Below are 27,143 nucleotides of genomic sequence, written 5' to 3' on the forward strand. Positions count from 1 at the left end.
CATTTTTCTATATTTCTTGTCCTATAAAACATAAAAAGGGTAAAAACTATTATAAAACATCAGTTTGTGTTTTTCTTTATATTCAGTTATATTTAAAAAGAATGGAATATTTGTGCTATTTCATTTCACAAACTTTTTGCCAGTCATGACTTTCAAAGACTTTCACCCTGGTCAATAGTTTAAAAAACAAACATTCCCATACTTTTTCTTTGTGTTCGTACTAATTTTTCATTTGACAACAAAGACATGATTCAACTATTCTTCTAAAATTTGTTTCGCTTGACTACATTAAACTCTGAAATATTGTTAACAGTATAATCTGTATGTGTCTCACTTGTCAAAATTTCAAATTAATATATAAATCAGATAAAAATGCTATGCATGGCTCAGCTTGATACAAACGTACAGGTTGAACCCAGAACAGTTGGGGCAAGTATGGACACAACATTCAAGCTCAATACAACTCTGAATTTTAAATTTGGATTGTGATTCAATAGTTGATGCAGCATAGGTTTCTGACACAGAATGAATGCGGTCCAAGTACTTAAAAATTTTAAATTGACAATTAACCTCTAAAATGGTCCAATATTCAAAATCTCAATACATGGTTAGATGCAGCATATCAACATGATCAAAGAACCCCAATAATTCATTTTTTGGTGAAATCAAATAAAGTTAAATTTTGGACCTTTTAGAACTCAATGTGGACCAATTTGATAATGGGTCAAAATATCAAAAATCTAAATGAATGGTTAGATTCAGCATATCAAAGAGCCCCATATAATCAATTTTTGTTGAAATCAAACAAAGTAAAATTTTGGACCCCGATTTGGATCAACTTGAATTTGGGCCCATAATAAAAAAATCTAAGTAAATATTCAGATTCAGCATATTAATCTGAACACCAAGGATTTAAATATTGTTAAAATCAAAATAAGTTTAATTTTGGACCCTTTGGACCTTAAGGTAGACCAATTTAAACAGGACCAAAAAACTAGGAATCTAAATACACAGTTAGATTTGGCATATCAAAGAACTCCAATAATTCAATTTTCTATAAAATCAAACAAAGTTTAATATTGGCCCCTATTGGCCCCTAATTCATGTAATTCCTAAACTCTGAACAAAACTCTGGTCACAAACCTTGTGTTTGAATTTCATAGATTTCTATTACTTGTACTAAAGTTATTAAGCGAAAACTAAATGTCCTGGGACAACGACGACTACATGATAAAATTGAGAATGGAAAAAGGGAATGTGTCAAAGAGACAACAACCTGACCATAGATTTGAGGGTTGGAATCCTTTTCTTTTACCGAGCAATGCATTTGAATGGGAGATATAGTTGGAACCCCTCTTTGCTCTTGGTTGGGACCCCCCTTTTAAAATGGCTGGATCCGCCCCTGAGAAGCATTATAGAAAAATCTATAAGCTTTAACTCAAAATAAGGATAATTTTATTTTTAAAGGGCAGGCACAGATCCAGAGGGGGGTTCAAGGGATTGGAACCCCCCTTTTTTTGGATAATCAATGCATTTGAATAGGGACATGTAATTGGACCCCCCCCCCTTTCCCCTTTTGTCCTGGGTTAGAATCCTACCCCCACCCCTTTTTAAAATGACTGGATCCGCCCCTTAAGGGTCTATAATTAAGTTTGACAACATCAGACGACATACTACTTTATCAAAAAAAAAATGCCACATTTCATCCAATTTAATTTCATCCCTTACTTGCTACATGTATTTCATCCATAATATTTAAAGAAATAAATTTGGGAGGAGTATGATTTTAATTCATTTGTAATTTGCAAGTTATTAACTATCCAAACTAGAGACCTAATAGAGTAGATATACTTGACTAATTTAAATCAAACTTGGGGTGACTGGGAACAAAGATTTAAGGGAATAGATGACAGTTTACCTACAATGACCTAGTTTCATAGCAATAGCATACATTAATAAAGACTACATGGTCATTCTTATGTTTAAACGTGGTTTAAACTTTGGGTGTTCATTTTTTAATGTTTAACATGTTTAAAGCTAACAATTTCAACTACATACATGTATCAAGATTTGATCCTACATTATTTAAATATTGAAAAAAAATAGCTTTTTAAATTTGGATCTATATATAATTGTGAATGTCACATGGATGTATTTTAATGTAAAGCATCTGAAAAATCATTAGCCGTCTCATATTTATTTCAGTTCTTCAAAAGGCAAATTTATATGAGCTTATGCTGAAAATAGAGATTTCTTATTAAGGAGAAATCCCTGCCCCCCCTTTTTGTGTGAAAAATTTTGTTGATTATATAGGGAATCACAGAAACATGACTGAGGCAAGCATCCCCCATCTGAACAACCCCCCCCCCCCCCCCCATGAATATGTTTTTTTAGCTTGTGTAGGTGTACGTCAGTAAGGAGGCAACCATTTGATTTGTAGGCCGGGTGAAAAATGTGATTAATCTTGCTTTGTAAACTTGTGCTATAAATAAAAGTTACCAATCCATTAAAAAATCCGTGAGCCCAATCTCATCCAGTGAAATAGATTATAGTCTGTTTTCGAAGTTATATGGAAGTAAGTTAGTAGTCCAGATAATTATGACGCAGTGCAAGGCATTTTTTCTAAGGAGAAGTGGAGAATGGGGGAATGGAACCAATAAATTGATCGGATCCGAAATGTTCTTCCCAGTAAAGGAGCACCTATTATTTTGTAGGTAATTATTATTAGTGTCGGTGGTCTCACAAGTAAATCAGAGTGAATATTGCATGCACATTAAAATTAGCAGAGAAGAGACAATTATCAACTTGTGTATTATTTATTTTCTCGCAGTTATTTACGGTAAATCAGCTATATAGACATAGGAAGATGTGGTGTATGTATAAATTGACGCCCGACAAGCAAAATCGACCCTTATGGCAAAAATTATGTATTATCAGATTTTATATTACCTAAACAGAAAATACTAATGCCAATCCAATGTAAAAAATTTGACAACGATCGTTTGAAAACTAGTTGAGAAATTTTAATTTTAATAACATATACAAATTTGTTCTAACGTAAATAAAAATCAGTATAACGTTGGAATAATGTACTTGACGTCGATTTAAGTTTGTTGACATTCAAAAGTTTACTCTTCTCCTGGTGCTTGACAAAATGCAGCCTGATGTTCCTTCCTAGCATATGGACGGACTTTTGAATATAGATATTCATGCCTGGTACGTGAAAGTCCGGCTGCAGGAATAACTTCAGGACGATCCAACAGATCGAACTCTTCTAAGGGTCGGCGAAGAATGTTTATTTCTTTTTCAATCCCATCGCATGTTTCTTTAACGATAACAATACCCGGTTTGTCATGACGGAAGACGAAATGATGATATTTTCTGATACCTGGAACAGGTTTAAACAACGCAGATAAAAAAGATTTCCAATCTCTCCATTGCCAGGTTATTTCATTGTTCTCTTGGTTATACTGAACAACTTCATTTGATGATGATGATTTTCGGAATACGTCCGCTAAATGAGATACAGTATCACAGTTTGATCGGCGGAACAGTTTTTTAGCTTGACCAAATCCAGCGTCTACCAAACATTTTGTGTGACCAGGAAACTGCATCATTAGGCTTATTTTCTGATGTTGTCCAGTTAGCACACGCCAAGCAAGATAGCCAGTCATATATCGATTTTTGTTTTCTCCTACAATAAAAGAACAAGCATTAAAATACTTTTATTTGTTGGGTGTAAAATATATTTACGCTTCATTAAATTGGTAGTTTTATTTTCAGTTTAATTCCTCTAAATTGCTCAGTTTTATCTTAAATAGAACCAATGTATTGAATAGCACGAACTCCTAATACTCCCATAGCACTTTCGGTTTTTCATGAGGTTCGTGTTGTTCAATTTTTAAACTTTAAATTGCAAGACGAAGATTTGTTTTTTTTTTGTAATGATTTCTTTAACTAATTTTCTTAGTTGTGTTGTTTTATATTCTTTGTATCGGGGTCTTTTATAGCCGACTGTGCGGTATGGAGTTTTCTCATTGTTGAAGTACGTGTGTTGTCCTATAAATTCTTACATCCACTTTATTTGAACTTCAATGGATAGTTGTCTTATTTACATTCATACCACATCTCCTTATTATACGACCGCAAACAATTTTGAGGTCGTATATTGCTAATTGGTATTATTTTAACATTGGTTAAGAGTTTAATAATAAAATAAATCAATGTACTGAAATATAAGTGAAAGTAACGTACCTGGACAATTATCACAATGAATTCCACATTCAGACTCATTCAGACCATAACACTCAACAGCATGGTCAAACATGGAAATTGTTGCGTTTGGACCTTTTGTATCGGCACAATCTTTTAAAATTCCCTCATCTTCATCAACCAAATAGTTATACTGTTTCCGTTTTCCTTCAATGCATACCCCAAAAACTTTAACCTTTCTACCGCGCAGGGTAGTTAAGGCAATATTCCCGTTTTTTTGTAAGGGGACGTAACTCTGGATTAACTCATTATATATTCACGCTATGGCGGCTTGACAATTCAGCGCGTCTGCTGGTAGCATAGCGGATTACAGTTAACCTACGGATATAAGAATAGGTAAACAGTATGCATATGATGCTAAATTATTTACTGAATACATCAGATGCTATAAATTCTATAAATTGTACAAAAGATTGGTAGGCTAGACGTTTTTTTGCTTCTTAATCGTCCGCTACTTAGCCACGCCTTCTGTTGCCGTTCGACCAATCGGAGGTTACTAATTGTTAATCACTGTCTAGAAGATGCTTGGATGGCGGACACGAAGAGCACCTGTTGCGATACATAAATGATCTAACTTTTACAGATTAGCGAGCATTTTCAGCATTCACATCCTTTGATAAACGACAAAGGTAACACACACACACACGGGGTTTGCTGTTTTTAGTACAAATAATATTTATAAGTGAATTTAAAGTAATTACAAGAAGGGAAATTGCATAACCACGTGCTTTCCGTTATCAATTATTCCAATCTATTATTTTTCTATCGCTCCAGTCAGCACTAAGAACTCAATATAATGTCATGTATATGCATACATTTTAAGACAAGACACCAAGAGGTCTTTACATTGTATTTATTTTTAATTTCGGGACCACCATTGTCTTAAACAGCGAACGAGCAGTGCAAAAAATATCTTTCACGTGTTTCAGAAATTTTCACTGGTACTGTCCACGATTTAGAGATACAATTTCGATTTATTTGAAAATGTCAGACTTTATTGCCTGGGATGAGACTTAATATTTATATATAGCTAAATTTTTCAACCTATCTAAATTTATTGGAATGTCTAGTCCAAATAAGTATGACATCTTGAAAGGCTATTATATTTTTTTCTTGACGCTTGGTATTTAAAATGCCTCTGATATCCGAAGAACCCCTCGAAAGCTGCGTGTGTTACACAGTGGTATCCATTTACACTCCCTATCAGGATTAATGGAGATGTGTCGCCAATGTATATTTGTACGACAATTATTTTTACAAGGACAATTTAATCCCCAACCAACACAATGGGAGTGCTACATGTAGGACACCGCGGGAAGTCGGTTGTTTTGTGAAGGAAGCTGAAGTACTTGGATAGAACCACTGGGCCACTCGGTGGAAACGCAAACCAAAGTAGGAGACAACTTGGACCAACCAAGGCCCCCAAAGTACCCAATTCTAGCTAAAACTCTGGTTGAAAAATTTAAAATGGCCTTCCAAGACCTCATAATTATTTGGACTAGTCTATGTCCAATACTCCTGACACACACAAATATGTCTTATAAAATACAGTTGCCTGAAGCTTTAATAACATACATGACATATAGAGGATTATAGCTTTAAAAAAATGGGAAATAATTTTTTTTATCATATAATTATTCAATTTTCAGGTGCCTATATTTGCAATAATAGGTATGAATTGGAAGTAGTTTTACTTAATATATTGTCTATGCCAGCAGTCTTTGATATCAACCTGAATCTACATTAACAGACCAAAAGCTAAATTTTACAGGGCTGCCAAGTCTTGCACATTTAACGCAAGACTGGTGCATGTTTATACTTTATATTTGGCAGCATTTTTCTTTTATCTTTTTGAGTTTTGGTCAAATCTCGTCCATTTGCTTATGAAAAGTTGGTTTTATAAATGAAAAGATTAGTTAGTTTCTTTTATTGCTATTATAGTGGTAATTAAGAAGTTGGACTAGTGGGTCCGTTGCTGTGGTTTAGTGTAAAGACTTTGCCAGTATAGAATTAAAAATGGAACTGATTGTCAGTGTGTCAGACAACATTGTATTTGCTGCAATCAGTGGCGGATTCATAACTTTTCATAAGCGTGTCCCGCTTCAGTCATGCTTCACAGATGCCCTATGTTATCAACTTTATTTTTCCCCTGGATCTGCCTATCTTCATTTAGACCACGGTTTTTTATTTTGCTGTTTTATAGCTTTTTCCCATTAAAATGTCGGGTAGAAAAAACCCTCTTTAAGACAAAAATATATATGCAAAAACATATGCTTCACCTTTCTATCAATATGTTTGGTATGCTTTTTTTGTAATCATTCAGGCATTTAATTAAGTTTGATGAAATATTATTGCCCAGCTCTCGTAAACATCGCATGACATCGTGTAATAATTTTCAAATTGGGGTTGTGGCCACTGACAGAGACAAAATGAAATTGTTATTTCACAAAAGTGATTTTAATGGTCCCAAATTAAGTTTAGTAGGTGACAAGTTAGCAGAGCCAGAGAACAGGTATTTGCCACCTTCAAATCAACAATTGCTGCTGTTTGGGTTTAATATACAATATTTTTATCTCCATTTTAATGAAACTGATAGAAAACAATGTTAAATCATACATTTAAATTTTGTTATAATGTATGTCCGCTGCACTTGCTTGCACATTTTTTTCAAAATTGGTGACTGTTGTACAGTCTAAATGAAAGTTAAAAACGATGTTGAATCAAAAAAGATGGGCCAATTACGTTTGTGCAAATTTAGCAAAAATCAAGTTTTATGTTTCCACATGTTTGTGCACTACTTTTCTGCAAAAAATAGATACTATATTTCTGTATTTTTACCTGTACTTCACCTGTAAAAAATGGTAATAATGATATATAAGACTTTATTTTATCAAAGTACTTTTTCATTTGTTTTTTATTATGACATGATTTCTTCGACGTATATATTACATAAAGCTGTTAATTTCTGTGTGATTTGGTCTCTTGTGAAGTCAGTGTTTTCTCATTGACATCATAACAAATATTTTCAATTTTTTTTATCAAGATCAGCCCGTCATATTCTTTACTGTTCCTGTCCTAAGTTTAATGGTTGTCGATGGTTCTAGTCTCTACTCATATTTGATATTTTGTAAAAAGTTTTGTTATGTATATTTGACAATTTGATTTTTTAGCATGTTTAGTTTGAATTGTTTATCACTTTTCATGTCCGGCCTTTCTAGACGACTCTACTGTATTGGGTTTGTCATTGATGAAAGCCTAAAGGTTGCCTTTGATTGCTTTTTAAACATCCACTTCACACTGATTTGAACTGCAGTGAAATATTTGTGACTGGGCATTAAATTTTTTAGTATCAAACAATCAATCAATTTACAATAAAAAACGAAAAAATAGACATAAGCGACATATCAAAAGGAATAATAATATCTCAAATAGTTTTAAAATGTCATGTAAGAATGTAATGTATGTCTCGTGGGTCTCATTGGGGTCTAAGCACGAGGCGGGATGGCTGATTATTTGTAAGCCTGACATGTGAAAGTCAAATTATTATGTAGCAAAAACAGGAAATGGGGTCTAGTGGGACCCAGTAAATGACAAAAAAATGAGAATTAGGTACATAGTGTACAGTAAGTGGGATCCTGGATTGGAACCCCCATTATACCTAATAGCTAATCGCGGCTGATCCAGCCGCTTGAACTTTTGACTCGTACAACAATTCCCTTTCCATTGTGGCGTCAGATATTTTGTATTGTGCTGTCAAAATTTTACCGGAACCTGTGTGATATCCAGTAATGGCGGACTAATAGGGATAAGGTTTATGTCTAGGACTGTTTGATTTCATGTTTGAAATTGGAACATATACATGATATATAATATATATATGAAGATGATACTAATGCATGTACCTTTATAAGAAATATGTGTGTTGTAATGGATATATTTCTATTCTTCTTTTAACTTTTATCATGTATTTAATGAAATAAATTACCTATACTTTATTTGAATTTTAGTGATGGTTGACTCATAGCCATGATAGCATGGATAGGCACTGATCATACCACATCTCCTTATTTTACATATAGAGGAAATTATAATATTTATGACCACACATATATATATGGTGTTGTTTTAAATGACCCAACAAATACAATCAATTGTTAATTGTAAATGAAAATAAAGGGAATTAATATTTGATTTGATAATTTTAGTACTCCTTTAAAAGATGGTCACTCTGCATTTACCCAGGCTGGTGACTGGCAAGAATAAATCTTGGCTGCATTACCCACCTCCCTCCCACTTAACTTTTTACACCAATTTACAGAAAAAATAAATATCACCCCTTTTTTTTGCATACAGTCAAACCTTGTTGTGTTGATAACTCTGGATAAGTTCAGGTATGTTGTCAGTTATTTAGTAAAATTTTGTCAATGCACTTCTCCTTATCACCAGTCAGAATTTTGCGATATAAAATCTTGATCATCCAAGTATGTTTTAAAGTCGCCTTGAGAAAACTTAACCCAAATGCTTAATTAAAAATGATGCATCTAAGTTTGAAGTAAAGTTAAACATTTTATGTTCCCTCTATGGGGGGGGGGGGGGGGGTAGAAGGGGTCCTGATCCCGAAACCCCGGACTTAAAAACTGAAAACAAGAAATCCCGAGCTTAAAAATACGAAATCCAGATGTCCCGAAATTGGAAAAAAGAATTCCCGGATCCCGAAAGGGTCAATCCCGAGTTTAAAAACACCCAATCCCGGAGTCCCGATAAAGGTCCTATCCCCCCTCACTATTTAGGCCTAAAAATATACTATCTTCATTTTTTTAGTATTTATAAAATAAAAATTGCAAATTAAACTTATTGTTTGTTGACTGCTTTCTTGTTTAACCATGAAGAACTAATAATTGTGGAATACAGTTTACCTCTGATAATTGAAAAAAAAATAGACCCAATTTTTGCAAACCTAGAAGAACCAATAAAAGACGACATAATTAAGATAAACTTTTAAAGAAAAAAGACTGCACACAACAAATACATTTATACACTAAAATAAATCAAAAACTATTTTTTTTTTAACAAGTACTTAAGGATTTTATACCACTATGATTGTTATCTTTTGTTAACACCATGCATACTAGTTATTGAATGAATTATTTGTTAAATGTACACCACAGATGATGATGAATGGGAATAACTACTACTTTTTCCGCCTCAAGGTTAACCATGTTAACAATGAAGTCAAAATATCGGAACAAGAAATGACATATGTAACTCCTGACTTAACTTAAGATGAATCAAAATGTTTTAACCTTTCCCTTTTTAAAATGTTCACTGGACTAAACTAGATTTGACTGTATGTTTATTCATATTTTTATAAAACTAGATGATTTTTTTTTTTTTACAAAAAGTATACAAAATTGACATAGAAAAATGATGTATTTACAATATTCTAATTACAAGTTATCTAAATTCTCTTTCCTGAGCCCTCATAATAGCAGTTCCATGACGTAAGTAGCAGTTCAGCCAGAGTCTTTTCAAAAAGCAGTCTTTTGTTTTCCGGTGATTTCGATAGCAAACCTTGAAGTTTCGACTGTTTCTGGACCACTTTTGTCTGAATTTTGGCATGGCTGCAATCAAGTGCTGTCTGAAATGAAGACACACCAGGACATCTCTGAATTCTGTCAGAATCTGCTTTAAGCTGTCTCATTTCCTCAGTCTCTCCAAAAAGCAGTTCCAATTTTTCCATCTCTGTCATATTGGTCATTTTTTTTTGCGTTTTATCTAAAAGGAAAAATAAAATCAACACCTGTCCGGAAAAGTGTGTTGGGATAGGCATTCAAATTTATACAGAACAGGGAGCAGCATGGAAATAGTATGCGCATTTCAACAACCAAAAAAGTAATTTTTTAAAACCAATTTGCCCATGGCCAATATAAAAAAAAGGAACTTGACAGAATTCATTGAAATAAAAAAAAATTACAACTCATGAACGTGTTAATGCAAAAATTGCAGTATGAAATCAATATTTACATGATTCAAGTCTAATATCAAGGTTCATGACAAAAAAGTATAAAAAAACATTGAAATACTAAATAAAAAAAAAGAATTGTGTAACTAAATCTGAGTCTCACAAATATAATTATTGTGTAGATCGGGGCTTGTTGATTAGGTTTTATCTATCATCAAACGGAAGTGAAATTTTAATTTTACATGATTGAGTGAACATTGCAACGTGTTGATCATTGTTCATTGAGATGGGTAAATAAATATCTGATGAAAAAACATCTTGACTGGGTAATTAATACAGAAAGAATGCAATTGACAATAATGAAACAAAGAAAATGCATGTAAAAGCAGGCAAAGGAAGATAAATATTGCCTACAAATTTAAAGATGCTCTCCAGTAAAAAACCTCTTTAATTGTTTAGGAAACACCAACATCTTACTAGTCATCTTCATTTTGTTTGCAAATTAATTAGATAGAAGTTAAAGATACTTGGGTGGCAACGTTTTCCTGTAAAGCGCCTATGAAGGCGGGGACCTTTATCAGGACTCTGGGAAAGGGTGTTTTTAAGCTCGGAGTTTCAGGATCAGGGAATTCTTTTTACCAATGTCAGGATTTAAATTTATTTAAATTCAGGACTTCTTGATTTCTGGTTTTTAAGCCCAGGATTTCGGGATCAGGATCCCTCCTACCCTCCTAACCTATCGTAGGGACTGGTCAAAGACTTAAAACATATTTTAAATACTCAATAAGCACATAAATTTGGGGAAAGAAAGGCTATATCCAGATCTTTATCTCTATACTTGTTACATGTATTAATATTGTCTTTTTGCAGAAGGGTCAGGATTTTATTTATAGATTATAAATTCATATATGCTTTCTAATTAAATTTCCAGCATTAAAAAAAAAATAGACCTTTCTAATTACTACTTATGTGTTGCATATAATTGAAGTTGTAACACTACTTAGTAACTGGACAGGTTAAACATTTCAACTGATCAGCAGAAAAATCAGATAAAAGAATCCTTTTGGAAGTGCAGAAAATTTTGTTTGGGATGTATGACAAGCTAAGTATTATACTATCAATCAAGCTTTCTACAGCACAATGGTACATGCAAAGTTTGTAAGACTGACAATTAAAAAAATGCCAACCAAATGTAATTCTTTTTAATTGCTAACAACAATTTACATTACAGTTTAAAGCAGTTTAAGCTACATACTGTTGCTGCTTTCTTTTTGTCTAGTTGATTTCTTCTCAATTTCAGATGATGCTGTATTAGAAGTAACCATTTTCCATTGGTGATTTTCCTTTTCTGAAATGAACATTACTAAGAATATGAATAATTTAATATATGTTGTTTAGTCCTTTGAAGCATTACATGTAAAACAGATTATTGAAGTTATTACAGCACATTTCAGTGAGTATGTAGCTAATAGTAATATCTTTGGTTAGCTTGCTTGTTAGGTGAACCGTGAAGTCATTGTTAGGTTAGGTAAACTACCCTTCTTTAATAGTAGACTAGCCCAACAGATAACCAATCTATCTCTCTGTAGGACTAAGCTACTTTAAAAGGAGGGTAGTTTACCTTACCTAACAATGACTTCACGGTTCAGCTAACAAGCAAGCTTACCAAAGATATTACCATTAGCTACATACTCACTGAAATGTGCTGTAATACAATAAAGTAGAAATGTTTTGCATCTTACATAATATCACTTACTTATTTTATAGATATCCTGTCCTCAACAGAGGTGTATTTTTTGCAGACCATTCAACATGTTCAATACCAAAGTTGAAAATAAACATAGAAAAAGGTAATCTTTAGAAATATGATAATTCATTAAGAATGTGCAACAGAGGCCTAGGTCTTCTCTGCTTAGATGCAAGCTGAGTCAAAGATTAGGAATACTGAAATTGATGTCAAGTTTAAGTCTCTCACCTTCATCGTCCCTCTCTTTTCCAAAATTCAATTTTCTCTTGACAGCTCCTCTTGCTTGTCCTGTTTTGAATAAAATTTAATGAAATGTCTGTTATATCAAATACACTTTTGTCATGCTAATGCAACTTGGTTGCTATACTTAGGTCATATAAAAAAAATGTGTGGTTCCAGTTATATATTTTTGAAAAATAGGGTCAGTGGGTCAGCAAATTTTAATTATTTTATTTTGGATTGTCAAAATCTGGTAAAAATTATGTGTTGACCGAAATTGTTTTTCATTTATTTTTTTTTAAATTTTGATCAATTGATGATATGTGTTTTCTTTTCATCATTTGTTATATAGAATTAATGCTTATATATAATGTAAAGAGAAAAATCAATAATTTGTTATAAAGTCAAATCAAACCTTTGCATTCAGATGGTTTTGTAATTGGAAGTTTTGTGTATTTCTTTGCAGCATAATTGCTAACTTGTCTAGCGTTGGATAGAACTTGTGTAGGTCCTGAAAAAAATATATTTTTTGTAACACATGTTCATATTGCTGTGTATTGGGTCCTTATCTGATTGTTTTGTAAAAGAAGGGTTGAGCACTAGCTGCATCTTAGATAACCTTAACTTAGATATTTGTATTGAAATATTTCTTTAAATATGATCATTTATATTTTTAATAGCAATTATTTAAAGATATTTTAAAATTTAGATAGTTTCTTTTAAACTTTTTCTATATAGTTTTGTGTTGTTGATTTTTTTTAGAATTCACCAACTTTGGCAATTAGATTGAAGATCACTTGGTAGCTTTGTACAGTCTTTGACATTATCGTGGCTAATCTGTGCGTTTCCTGCTGAGAGTTCCATGGATTCTGCAAATGGGTATACAAGTAGTTTATTAAATAATCACATTTTTGTTGGGGGTTTATACATTGTTCACTACAGCTTAAAAGCAATCTTTTTTTGTTATTGTGCTGTATGGTCAGTGGTCAGTGAGGGATACTACTTGTACAAGTTATTTTTAATTACTTGAAAAAGTAATATTAATATACTGATATAAGTAAATTTGTAGGATACTTATAAAACTTTTTTTTTAAAGTGAATTATATTTACTTGTATAGGGAAAAAAATATTGGCTGTGTTTTGTTCCTTAGACATTCATATTTTTATGTATAAGTTAAAAAAAAAGTCCTTCTATCTTCTTATATTGAATTCTTAGGATTTCTTTGCTGTAATAATATTTTTTAATTATCTGCCCTTTGCAAATGTCTTTATTAATTCCATTTATCTGACACTGCTAATTTACAAGCTCCAAAGGAGCAATTTTTGAAGGTTGCCAAATACTTCAGATCTTTGCTAAATCAGTAATTTGTTGAATTAATGAGATGAAACATTGAACTCTAATAAAAAGATATGAGCTTACCTAAATCATTAAAGCAATGATTTTACATCTCACAACTTGAGAATTTTGTTGGGATTGTTAGAAAAATTTCCTTTATATGTAATTTTTGAAGATAATTAAAGGGAGATTATTTAAACATTATAATTATCTTATATGTGTAAATTTTTTTTTTACTTCTTCAAGCAGTACCCCTGACTGATGGTTATTCCATTAAAATGTATGTCGGAAAGAAAAGTTTGATTATTAAATGTGGGTAATGGCTATTTTTATGTCCATATTTCGTAGCATTATCTTTTCGGGGCTATGCATCTGAACTTAAAACTTTAATAGTATACATGTTGCCTTTCTTTATACTATCAATATTATAATATGTTAATATGTAAATGGCCATAATTGGTTTCTGTCCTAATGAGAGAACAATAAAGTTGAACTAAATACCATATAGCAATATTGTTTACTGTGCTGCTTCAAAAAATTGTATGGTTAAATGTTAATTAAAATATTGTAGTATGAAATAGATGTACTTACTGGTATTGCTTTTGCAATTATTAACTATTGCATTCACTTCAATTGGATAATAAGTACATGTATGTAGTTCTTTTTGAGACCATTTGAGAACTAAAAAATGAAAATCATTCCTTTTTTTTAAATCTGTAATACATATACATGATATAAAGTATAAAAATAAGAACTTTCTATTTTTTTTTCATCTAGGAAAAAGGTTTTTCAATAGACATTATATTATTAGTAGTATTTAGATATCCAAAGATGTGGTGTGAGTGCCAATGAGACAACTCTTCATCCAAATAACAATTTAAAAAAGAGTAAACCATTATAGGTCAATGTATGGCCTTCAATTAGTTTGTATTTGTGTCCATCTACTGAGTTTTGCCTTTTTCAACTGATATTTTTAGTTAATTCTTATGTTTTACTGTTACACCAGTGTCCCAGTTTAGGGGAGGGTTGGGATTCCGTTAATATGTTTAATCTTCCCACATTCTGTATGTATGTGCCTGTCCAAAGTCAGGAGCCTGTAATATAGTGGTTGTTGTCTTTTGTGTGTTACATTTTTATTTTAGTTTATTTTTTGTACATAAATAAAGGGGTTAGGTTCATATTTGAATTGTTTTACCTTGTAACTGCTGGGCCTTTAATAGTTGACTATACAGTATTGACTTTGCTCATTGTTGAAGGCCGTATGATGACCCCTAGTTGTTAATATTTGTGTCATTTCAGTCTCTTGTGGAGAGTTGTCTCATCTTCTGTTTTATAATTACTAGCAGTTAAGATTTTGACCTGGTTTCATGATTTATATCATATATATTAATTTGAAATATTTTTTTACCTTTCATGTAAGACTTGTACAACTTTTTAGTTTCATCATTTTCAGGGTTTGGATATAAATTGACTTTGGCTACTACAGGAACACCACATTTGTCATCAATTGTTGGAGCTGTAAAAATGAATTTATACAGATGAAATTAGTGAGTTAATTTTTGATAGGAAAATATTTGATAGCAGAACAAATTAGTGAAGAAAACCAAGATTAAAAAATAAAAAGTGCATACAGACAACAAACACAGTCACTAAAAAAAATAAACCTTTCAAAGTTTCACACTATTTTATAAGAAGTCTTTTTAAAAATCTTACTCTCATGATGAAAAAAGAAGAAATGAGAAGATGACACCTAATCTATAAAGTGAAAGTTTCCAAAATGTTTCAAATTACAAAAGTAATCTGTTTATGTTTTAATCTGGAACTGAATTTCTTTCTTTTAATTTCATTAATTATTTTTTTTATTTTTTTTTTTATTTTACTGAATATTACATCAAGAAACATACTAGGATTGACAGATTGGCATATTTGTGGCAGTTCAAGATCTGCATCTTCTGGCTGTATGGGTTCACTGTCTTTGCAATCATCATCAATGATTGGTGTTGCAATAGGTAGCATTTCTGTAAATCAAGATAACAGAACATAGAACACTTGTAAGTACAATGAAATAAAATTGAGAAAGGAAATGGTGAATGTGTCAAAGCGACAGTCACCCGACCATAGAGCAGACAACAGCCGAAGTCAACCAATGGGTCTTCAATGTAGCGAGAATTCCCGCACCCGTAGATGTCCTTCAGCTGGCCCTTAAAAATATGCATACTTATTACTAGTACAGTGATAATGGATGTCATACTAAACTCCAAAGTATACACAAGAAACTAAAATTAAAAATCATACAAGACTTTATTTTTCATATTTGTGTAGATATTATTCTTAAAAGCTTTCAAGAACCTTTTCATCTTGAATGTTTTGTAGAAAGGCAATTTGAAATTATAAGTAAAAGAATAGTATTTTCATGAACATTTCTCGTTAATAAATAATGAAATGGATTAATAATCAATTAATGTATGTGCAAGTTATAAAAACAGTACCCAAGTTTTCCAGTTCAGAACTTGTATCTGTATTCATTCCATCATTACTTTCAGATTCTTCACTGCTTTCATCAGTTTCTATTAACACAAAATATCAACATGTTAGGGTGCATTACCTTAATTTATGGACATTGCTGTAATGATTTATTACCTTTATTGGTAATAAATCATGTGTCTATCCCAAATGATTTAATGGATATAGATATAGTGTATTAAGTAAATGATTATTTGTGACCAGCACATTAGAAAGCACTTACACTATCCCATGTATATAACTGACCAAGTAGTGAATTATTACTCGTGTTTTAACATGAATAAAAGATATTGAGACAGTCACGACAGTTACTTAGGCACATGTATGCCAATGAACATTTCAGCAAAAGTAAAAAAATATAATCCAATATATGCAAAGCTATAATTTGCCATTGATAATTTCAGATCAATGTGACAGCAACCCAAATTATATTTTCTTTTTATTTATTATGGTGTTCACATGCTTTTATATTCTTTCTTATGTTTTTTGAAGATTTAGAAGTTAAAATGTGTACAACAGCAAGAAACTTACCATGACTCCTAGTTCTGTTGATAGTTTCCTCTTCATTGTGGATTACGGCAGATGCAATGGGATGAATAATTTCTGTAAGAATAATTTCAATAAATCTGTACACACTGCCAAAAAATGTATTGAAGTACTTCTTGCACATGTTGACACATTAATGATAAGTTGTAGTTTCAGATGCAAAAATTGATATTTTAAAGTATTTATTGATTATGACTTGTGTGGTTTACACAAAATGTTCCAAGTTTATATTTATCAAATAATTACATCTGCTGTATGTCTCATTATAATATGTTATTCTGATTGGCTAACTGCAAATCACGTGTTATTCCTTAAGCAATTGCATTACACAATAAAACTTATCATGCATGATAACACGAGGTCCTGACATTAAAGTGCATAGGTGAATTAGATAAGAAAAATGATAAAATTCATATTTTCATGATCCTAGCTAAAAAAAATTGACCTTGCACACATTTTTAGAATGAAGCGGGGAAAATATACTTCGGTCATCACTTTTACACCGCAATGAAGTTACAAAAAGAACAGTTCATTTCTTAAATAAAAGCTTGCCAGCAAATGAAAAATTAATGGAAATCTCTGCATACAAGGATAAGATAAAAAAAAATTAACAGCATTGTAATGAAACAGATGGCATTATATGAGAGAAAGATAAATAATTGTATTGACACAGATAGTATATAAGAAAAAGAAAAAAAATCATTATGAAACAATTGCATACGAGAAAATATATAAAAATACACACTTAATTGTATGTTTACCATATTTTATACCTATAAAGTCTAGGTGTTGCACTTTTCAAATGAATATCTACATAAATTTCATGAGGAATTTTAAATAAATTATTTATCTTTAAAATGATTTTACTTGAAAATTTTATGTTAAATAATAAACACCTACCAGTGTTTTCTTCATCAGAACTTTCATCCTCAAAAATGTCAGTGTAGAGAGTCTTGACAAGTTGATCATTTCTGTAACACTTGATTTTATGAACAGGAATTTTAATTGTACTTTTCTCCACTCTTTTTAGAACTTCATCCCAACACTCCAACAAGTAACTTTGTTCTTCTACTAATGTTGTAGACCTGAGATTATGTAATGGTGGATTATTGCTGTTCAGATCCTGATCTACAGTATCATGGAAGATCACAGAGCTGGCTGAAAGAGACCACCACACGCCTTTGCCACATAGGAGGAAATCTGGTATTCTCTGAAGATGGCATTGAAACTGATAAGGGTTTTTAATGATGTCAGTAATTTTAATTGTTGTATTCGTTTTCTTGTCAAGAAACTTTGCTTGCTGACTGATGACAGACTCTTGTTTCTGTATAGACTCGATTACACTATGGCTTTCTTGTTGAGCATTAAACCGCATAACAGCATTGTCAACTACATATTCTGGTTGACGATTGCTTGTATTTTTTGATATTGATCTAATATCACCAAATGTTCTCTCTTCTTCCTCAGGAACAACAGATCTAAGGCAAAGCAATCTGTATGTTTCAGGTGCATGTATGACCAAACTATGGAAATGACTTCCATAGAACTTCCTTGCAGTCATTTTTTGGGGGGATCCTATCACCTTTAGACATGCTAGAGCAAAAACAAAGCATTGATTATGCAGTCTTAGAACAGACCTCTGGTTCCTAGCATCATGACCACTGTAGCAGATGTTGATTATTTCTACCAAGGCATTGCTTAAATTCAATACGTCATTCTGTATTTTTTTCTCTTGATGAAGGTTTTGTATAAATTTCGCCAACTTAACTGCATATAGTCTTGCATCCGACCCTTTGATTTGATTTTTTTCCCCAATAGTTGACTGACTAAATTTTTCTAATTGTTTTTTGACTTCACTGTTTTGAATGTGATGTGGCAGTTCCATGATAATATGTTGTACAATGTTCGTTATGTCATGCAGAGGTTCACAGGCTAAAACTTCATATTTTGAGCAGTTTATTGTGTCTGCTGGATTTTGAGGGTTATGACACATTAGTGCTGGTGGTCGTTGTATACCCTTAAGTTCATTTTTGAGGTGCTGTTCCAATTCAGCTTTTGATTTTCTGTTGGTGTTATATCCCCTGGCTTCTAACTCATCTGCCATGTCATCCTTTTTCAGATGAGAAAGAGGACATGAATTTTCAGGAAAATTTCTCCAATGCAGACCTTTGACGAAAATCTGTCTTCTTTCCTCTAAGGATTTCATGGTTGTATTATAGGCACAATGCAGATTTCTATGGTCTTCTGCTTGAATACCACAAATGCATGAAAAATTGCCTCCTTGCTGCTGGCCAGCTTCAAATTGGCGTGCTGGTCCATCACCACTGAAAATTCTGAGCTCATCAGTAATTTGTATTCCTCTTATACATGTGGGTTGAACTAAATTCATAAGGTCTTTGACCCGTTCTGCAACAAAGCTTAACTGTTCATCATTTGTGCTTTTGGATCTCCCCAAGATGTAAAGGTGGGGACGTTCAACCACAGATTGTACGTCGAGGTTGGATCTCTCTGGAAATTTTGCCTTATATTCCTCATTTGTTAAGTACAGGGCTTTGTCATAAATGATGCTAAGCATAAAGCTTACAAAAGTATGATTCAGTACATCTGAATGGTCATGCCAGAATTTTAGCATACGTATCCTCTCCAGATGTTTCAGTTCATTACTGTTACTGTTAGGTGTAAACAGCTGTCCTAATCTTTTATACCTGTAAATAGAAATGCAAATGTCACAGATGTTTTGTATCATAGTATACATGTAGAATTTCCTGTAGATAAAATAGCATGCAACTTTTATTAGACACCTACTGACAACGTTGAAGGGGACAAAAGGTTTGCACTGTTCATTGGTCGGTACGGCAAATCAGTTTTCCAACCTTTCTCCTCCTCGTTCTTGAAGAAATTGATATTTGGTATTTAGTTTTATCATGGCAAGTTATAGATCAGTAGATCAATTTAAAATTTATTTTCTTGTCTGATGATTTAGTCCCGAGGTATGATACATATCAAATGTTGGAGTACTATGCTAAACCATATTCCTTTACAAAGGGAGATAATAAGTTTCTGACAAATTAAAGACAAAAATATTTGGAAATATTTATGATATTTGATTTAAATGTAAAAATAGACATGCATTGTATTACATCGTATATAATGTTTGGATTTTACCCTGGTAGGGGCCTATGTATAGCTATGCAAAACTGAGAATACTTGTCTCATTGGCAATCATACCACATCCACTTATTTTTATGATTTTTATACGACCGCAAATTTTGAAAAAATTTTCGTCGTATATTGCTATCACGTTGGCGTCGGCGTCGGCGTCGTCGTCGTCGTCGTCCGGCGTCCGAATACTTTTAGTTTTCGCACTCTAACTTTAGTAAAAGTGAATGGAAATCTATGAAATTTTAACACAAGGTTTATGACCACAAAAGGAAGGTTGGTATTGATTTTGGGAGTTTTGGTCCCAACATTTTAGGAATTAGGGGCCAAAAAGGGCCCAAATAAGCATTTTCTTGGTTTTCGCACTATAACTTTAGTTTAAGTTAATAGAAATCTATGAAATTTTGACACAAGGTTTATGACCACAAAAGAACGGTTGGGATTGATTTTGGGAGTTTTGGTCTCAACAGTTTAGGAATTAGGGGCCAAAAAAGGGCCCAAATAAGCATTATTCTTGGTTTTCGCACAATAACATTAGTTTAAGTAAATAGAAATCAATGAAATTTAAACACAATGTTAATGACTACAAAAGGAAGGTTGGTATTGATTTTGGGAGTTTAGGTCCCAACAGTTTAGGAATTAGGGGCCAAAAAGGGACCCAAATAAGCATTTTTCTTGGTTTTCGCACCATAACGTTAGTATAAGTAAATAGAAATCTATGAAATTTAAACACAAGGTTTATGACCATAAAAGAAAGGTTGGGTTTGATTTTGGGAGTTTTGGTCCCAACATAATAAGGGGCCCAAAGGGTCCAAAATTAAACTTTTGTTTGATTTCATCAAAATTGAATAATTGGGGTTCTTTGATATGCTGAATCTAACTGTCATGACTGTGTATGTAGATTCTTAACTTTTGGTCCCGTTTTCAAATTGGTCTACATTAAGGTCCAAAGGGTCCAAAATTAAACTTAGTTTGATTTTGACAAAAAATGAATCAGTTAGGTTCTTTGATATGCTGAATCTAAAAATGTACTTAGATTCTTGATTATTGGCCCAGTTTTCAAGTTGGTCCAAATCGGGGTCCAAAATTAAACTTTGTTTGATTTCATCAAAAATTGAATAAATGGGGTTCTTTGATATACCAAATCTAACTGTGTATGTAGATTCTTCATTTTTGGTCCTGTTTTCAAATTGGTCTACACTAAAGTCCAAAGGGTCCAAAATTAAACTTAGTCTGATTTTAACAAAAATTGAAATCTTGAAGTTCTTTGATATGCTGAATCCAAAAATGTACTTAGATTTTTTATTATGGGCCCAGTTTTCAAGTTGGTCCAAATCAGGATCTAAAATTATTATATTAAGTATTGTGCAATAGCAAGTCTTTTCAATTGCACAGTATTGCGCAATGGCAAGAAATATCTAATTGCACAATATTGTGAAATATCAAATTTTTTTTTTATTAGAGTTATCTTTCTTTGTCCAGAATAGTAAGCAAGAAATATCTAATTGCAAAATATTGTGCAATAGCAAGATTTTTTTTTAATTGGAGTTATCTTTCTTTGTCCAGAATCAACTTAAATCTTTGTTATATACAATATACAATGTATATTCACTTTTTACTACCAACTGATAAATTAAAATAATCTTTACCATTCAGTGATAACAAGCAGTTTTTTTACATCTTAATATTTTATGATGTATTTAAATGAGTAGTTATTGTTGCAAACTCCATTAGAAATTTTAATTGAGATTAGTTTTGGAATAAGGGAAAGGGGGATGTGATTAAAAAAATTGGGTTCAATTTTTCTCATTTGAAATTTCATAAATAAAAAAGAAAATTTCTTCAAACATTTTTTTGAGAGGATTAATATTCAACAGCATAGTGAATTGCTCTAAGAGAAACAAAAATTTTAAGTTCATTAGAACACATTCATTCTGTGTCAGAAACCTATGCTGTGTCAACTATTTAATCACAATCCAAATTTAGAGCTGAATCCAGCTTGAATGTTGTGTCCATACTTGCCCTAACCGTTCAGGGTTCAACCTCTGCGGTCGTATAAAGCTACGCCCTGCGGAGCATCTGGTTTATAATTTGGTCATACACGTACCTTTCTTTCAATTCATTTGCAGTTAACTGATCATAGTGTTCATCATCATATAGTCGCATCAGTCCACCTTCAGCATGTTCATTTAATATTTTCTGTCTGAGTTTTGTAAGTTCGAATTTCCTGCTGTAGATTGTTGTTTTCTTCTCTAACAGTTTGCCTGAAATTTTGTTCAAATTATTAATTAATAACAACTTTGAAAGCCATGGTGAAATACAATTTGTTTATTTCTATGTATACCCTGTATGTAAGATATTATTGTTTGGCAATCCAATAAGATAAATATATGGTGTGATTTTTTTAGGTATAACATGTGTCACTGTGATTTCATATTAATATTCTTTATCCTCATAAATTGGTTATGTCAATTGTTAAGGCGGGGACAGGTGCGCTTAAAAATGTCTTCCAACCTAATCTCACATTTTTTTTATTGATGCCGTTGACAAATTTTTAATAGCAAGACTTTTTTTAACATCCTACAACTTCATGATTTCTGATGTATTAATGAATTTATATAGATTTCATTTTTTAATCTTCAATGCAAGACCTGTGTGCTTTTTTACCATGATTTTTGTTAAGGTAATTGTATTAGGTTATTAAACACCTTTTATCACCATTTTCATGTATAATGTGAAGACCTGTTTTTGACACAACTCTGTTTTAAACCTGTTTGTTTTATGTTATATATATTCATTTAGCCTGCAATTAGCCATCTTTTGTACAAATGACCGGTATACAAATAAATTTTGCTTTACATTGTCAGTAAATAAAAAATTTATTTGTACTCGCTACGAAACAGGAGAAAAGCTCAGCAGAGCCTAGCTGTTTGTCCTGTTTCTAAAGCTCATTCAAATAAATTTTATATTTTTCAATAACATACATAAATTGTACATGTACAGTTATCATTGTTTGTTGTTCAAAGTGATCAATGTTTAATTTGTTCTGCAAACACCAACAAGATCTAGCCTGCATTTGATAGTGTTTTCCTTTTTTGGTTTCTAACATACTTAATTTTAGCTATACCATAGAGTATTTGTTTTGTTGTTGACAAAATCTTTTTATAAAACAGATACTTGTTTTTTTTATTTCTGTTATAATCTAGAACTATTTGTGATCAGAGTTGAAGCAAGTATTAATTGTTATATATTAATTATATATTATATATTGTTTATTTAATCTGTATCTTTTACTTATCCTGTATCATCTATGTATAATGTAAAATTTTATATACTACGTGTATTCATTTACAATTTTTTGTGTAATTTTAAATTCATATTGTATATTCAATTTAAGTTTGTTGTATTTCATGATTAATTCTGTGAAATAGAAAACATTGACCAGTGAGAAATTATTTGTTCTTGTGATTATTTGCTTAACTTTTGTTTTTGCAGTATAAAAACCTTTATTATTTAAAATCATAATGTATTTCTGGAGAATTAAAGATCAGATGTTAAGGGAAATGTATATATTTGTCCAATATGTTAATATTTGAATGCCTTGAATGATTTTTTTTTGTCACGAGCCAGACATAGCAATCTGACATTACATCGTCAGGGTCAGCGTCTACAAATATTCACTCTGTAGTTTTTCAGAATTTTAATAACTTTCAAAAACTGTCTTTCAAACCCAAGTATTTTACTTATGAATTGACTTGGTTTTTTTTCTGCCAGGAGACACAACATTCACTCTGTGGTTAAAGTTTTTAAAGTTTTCATTACTTTCTTAAATTATTCTGGATTTGAACAAAACTAGGACAGAAGCTTGTTTATTATCATAAGAAAGTATTCAGAAGTAAATTAAGTAAATTAAATAAATATTTATCTCCTTTTCCTCATATTTAACTGATCAATTAAAATAGGTTTTTTTTCTGGTGATTTTGTTTGAAATTTTAATAACTTTCTTAAACAATCCTGACTTTGTATCAAACTTAGACAAGACTTTGTTATAATCAGATACTAGTATCTAAGAAAACAATTTGTTAAAATGGTGTACCTCTTTTTATGAAAGTCACTTATTCATAAATGGACTTTAGATCATTTTTGTTGATTAAGCTATAAACACCAACAGCAACAGTAGGAGAGAGTCACTATGTTCCACTGAAACCTTACAATTTTTTTTGCCATTAAGTACAAAAAGATTGCACTGAATTTTTTCTTCAGACTCGTTTCACAAAAAATCTCGCGTTGAAAAATACTTTTTGTGTAAAATTCATGTAATCAAGTTTTGTGGTCAGATTTTTGTGAATAGAAACTAGGCTTAAGCGCTGACCTATTTTCACCTAAATTTACAGAAAACTTCACATTTTGAATTATCAAATACCCTTCACTTTCAAGTCAGATCCTTTGATAATAAAAAAATAATATTATGCACTTATATTAAAGTTGTGTAATGTATATTATCATGATTATGGAGGACTTTTTCTAGAGTGCCAAGCTTGGTCAATTTAAGACTTGATTTGTTTGTGCTTGAAATTACTTTTACACCACCTGTTGTCATACTATTGTTATATTCTTGAATATTGTTATACTCTATATTGTCATATTTTTTTACAGATTTTCTCCCTGTGCCACTTGTCCATTTGAAATTGATGTTTATTTTTGTATCAATCATTATTTTTTTGGAGAATTCTTCGGAATATAACCAATACATATGCTCCCAAATGGTAAATTATTTATATAAATTACCAATTTTACATCAACCTACCAGTGTTATCAATATAGTTTGATGATATCTGGGAGGGGGCAATCTTTTCTCCTAAATCAATCACTCCATTGTCAATCTGATGTTTTATGTCCTGTCTAATAGTTTTGGCTGATCTTGTTGATGGTATGGTCAAGCCCTTAGATAATCGTTTTTTTGCCCTCCTTACTCTCTGAATATAATCGCGGTTGCTTACTCGCATGTTGATGTTGAACTGGTCCGTATTTATTTTGTTATATTGGGCAAAGCCCATCAATATCTGGCCTGCATTGGCTGGTCTTTCCCCTTTTTTGTTGGTCAGATTAAACTGTTCGCCAAGTTTTTTCCAATTAACATGGGATCCATGAGGGAATTGCCTCAATGCTGATAGGAATTCTTCTTTTTCAAAAGTATAATGGTCGAAGTTACCATAGTGTTTTTTTGGCTTTAATAAAGCATTTTTTTGTTTCTCAATTTTAACCTTCAACTTTTGCTGAGCCTCAGCTTTTGTCACAAAATACATTGACATTCGATCATTATCGTGTTTTCTGAAGGACTTTCCAGAGGCCAAAAAATGGCGCACATCCTGCCCATTGGAGGATAATTTATTTTTAATTTTGATGTTGTTTCTTTTCAAGATTTTTGTAGCTGTTTTTGTCTTTTGGGATTTACTCTTTTTTGGTGTTAGTTTCATCACCTTTGAAACAGTTTTGATAATATCTACACCAAGTTTTTGTGATGCTATAGGGGTAAAGACTTTGACAAAATTTTCAACATTTTTTTCAGCTGCTTTTGACATTGGAGGTGACTTTTCAAGGATGATATTTGCCACATTCTGGCATGCCCCAACAAGTGAGTCTTTTTTTACCACTTCTGATGACTTGTGTAGAAGGGACGCATCAAACACCATACACTGTTCACAGTCTGTTAAAGTATGCTTAGCCTTGTCCTTTTCAGATAACTTCATCCACTGATATATAGAAAATGTATTAATAAACAATTGTTTTTGACCATTGGTATTGCCATTTTTCCATTTTGTATTTTGTGTTACATATTTCTGTATTCTTGGTAGAAGAAGCCTGAACTTTTCTTGATTTATTTGCATTTTACTGTAGTTTTTCATTATATTTGAATAAGAAATAAATCTTTTTGAAACACTGAAATTTGTATTAAATTTTGGCACCAGCTTTTCAGGACTGTTTGGTAGTTCATTGGGTTTGTTTTGATGTGTTTCCCAATAGTCGAGTGCTGTCTGGTCTTTGGTAGCACGAGCTATGATTGTTTTTACAAAATTGCACAAATTCATTCTGTTTATGGCATTTTCAAATGATTAATTTCAAATGTATAAAAAAAATTCACAAAAGCTGCATTTTCTTTTCCAATATGTCTGTCTGAGTGCCATCTGGTGGCACTTTTGATTTGGAGGGAAGTGTAAAGGAAGTTAAAATAAAAAAAGGTTTTATCAAATAAGAGACTTGCTTTCATACAAAATAAAAAAAAAGAATGGTTACACTGTCAACAGAAACAAAAAATAAAAATATTTAGGATATCGAATTTGGAAAAGAGGACTGAAGGGGCATCAAGTTTGTATTACCCTTGATGAACAGAAGTGAAACAGATACAAGGTATTTTATATTTATTGATAAAACTATAGATAATACTCGTGAATACATATAAAAACAAATAGTACTACGAAATATACAGTCACTTTAGTTTGAAGAAATATTTTCCTTGTTGAGGCCTCTTCTATAAACATGGAAATCTGCAAAATAATTCAAATAAATAAAATTATGTATTTATAAATATTAATTTAGCAAAACTGGACTACCAACAATTATAAAATAAATAAAAAAAAACAAAATTACCGCGTTGAAAAGTTGGCTATTGCCACGTCAACAGAGTTGTCTTTCTTTACACATATACGGAATTCCGTATTTTTCCGGTTTCGTCCACATTTTACTTTTCTTGATCGCTAATACGTTTTATAAATTTGTTTATTTCTCTATTTTCATAAATGTGTGTACAAATAATGCGAATTGCAAGGGCTAAAACTAAACGGATCGAGTAAAAATTTGACTGGCACATGGATTTCTAAACGAACTAAAAGGAAAGTACTGCTCATTATGTAAAATAAATTGATTACGGAAATAAATATTGATTGAACTTGGAAAGTTGACGTTTTCAGATGCGAGATGTTAGAATTTACAAGGTAGGACTACCAAAAGGATTTGTCATTCAAATGAGCAGTAGTATTTTATATTTCCAGTGTCTGGCGATTCCAAAACGGGCATTCATACGAAAAAATATGGTGTTTTAGCCCTTGCAATTCTGCATTTCTTTTTACTTTCGTTTTCAGTCACTTTTCGTGTCACGTGACCTAATTTGCATACTATATTTAGTGGTTTAAAAATGATTTCAATTCGGAATGACGATATCTATCAGGTGACCATAAAAGTTTGTTTACAACTCTAAGATATAAAGCTCTTGTGAGGTGTTCACATAAAATGTACAATTTTGGTCATTTTTAGACCGGGGCACTGCCTTAACTACCCTGCGCATTTGCAAGCACGGTCACTTATAATGACGTTACGCATGG

General features: G+C 31.8%; 1 long non-coding RNA gene across 4 annotated transcripts; it reads left to right on the forward strand.

Annotated features, from left to right (window-relative positions):
• Window positions 1-4,540: 4,540 nt before the first annotated feature.
• LOC143079896 (uncharacterized) lies at window positions 4,541-25,710 on the forward strand. 4 transcript variants are annotated; one of them, XR_012979531.1, is made up of 7 exons: window positions 4,749-4,901; window positions 12,002-12,084; window positions 12,963-13,079; window positions 14,990-15,083; window positions 15,433-15,587; window positions 16,552-16,664; window positions 17,636-25,710. It is a non-coding gene; the product is annotated as an uncharacterized LOC143079896 (long non-coding RNA). The 4 variants fall into 4 exon arrangements; XR_012979532.1 differs by having other exon boundaries at window positions 15,444-15,587; XR_012979530.1 differs by lacking the exon at window positions 4,749-4,901 and adding an exon at window positions 4,541-4,608 and having other exon boundaries at window positions 14,990-15,587.
• Window positions 25,711-27,143: the final 1,433 nt, after the last annotated feature.

Source organism: Mytilus galloprovincialis, chromosome 6 (genome assembly GCF_965363235.1).
Source record: "Mytilus galloprovincialis chromosome 6, xbMytGall1.hap1.1, whole genome shotgun sequence".
NCBI classification, from domain to species: domain Eukaryota; kingdom Metazoa; phylum Mollusca; class Bivalvia; order Mytilida; family Mytilidae; genus Mytilus; species Mytilus galloprovincialis.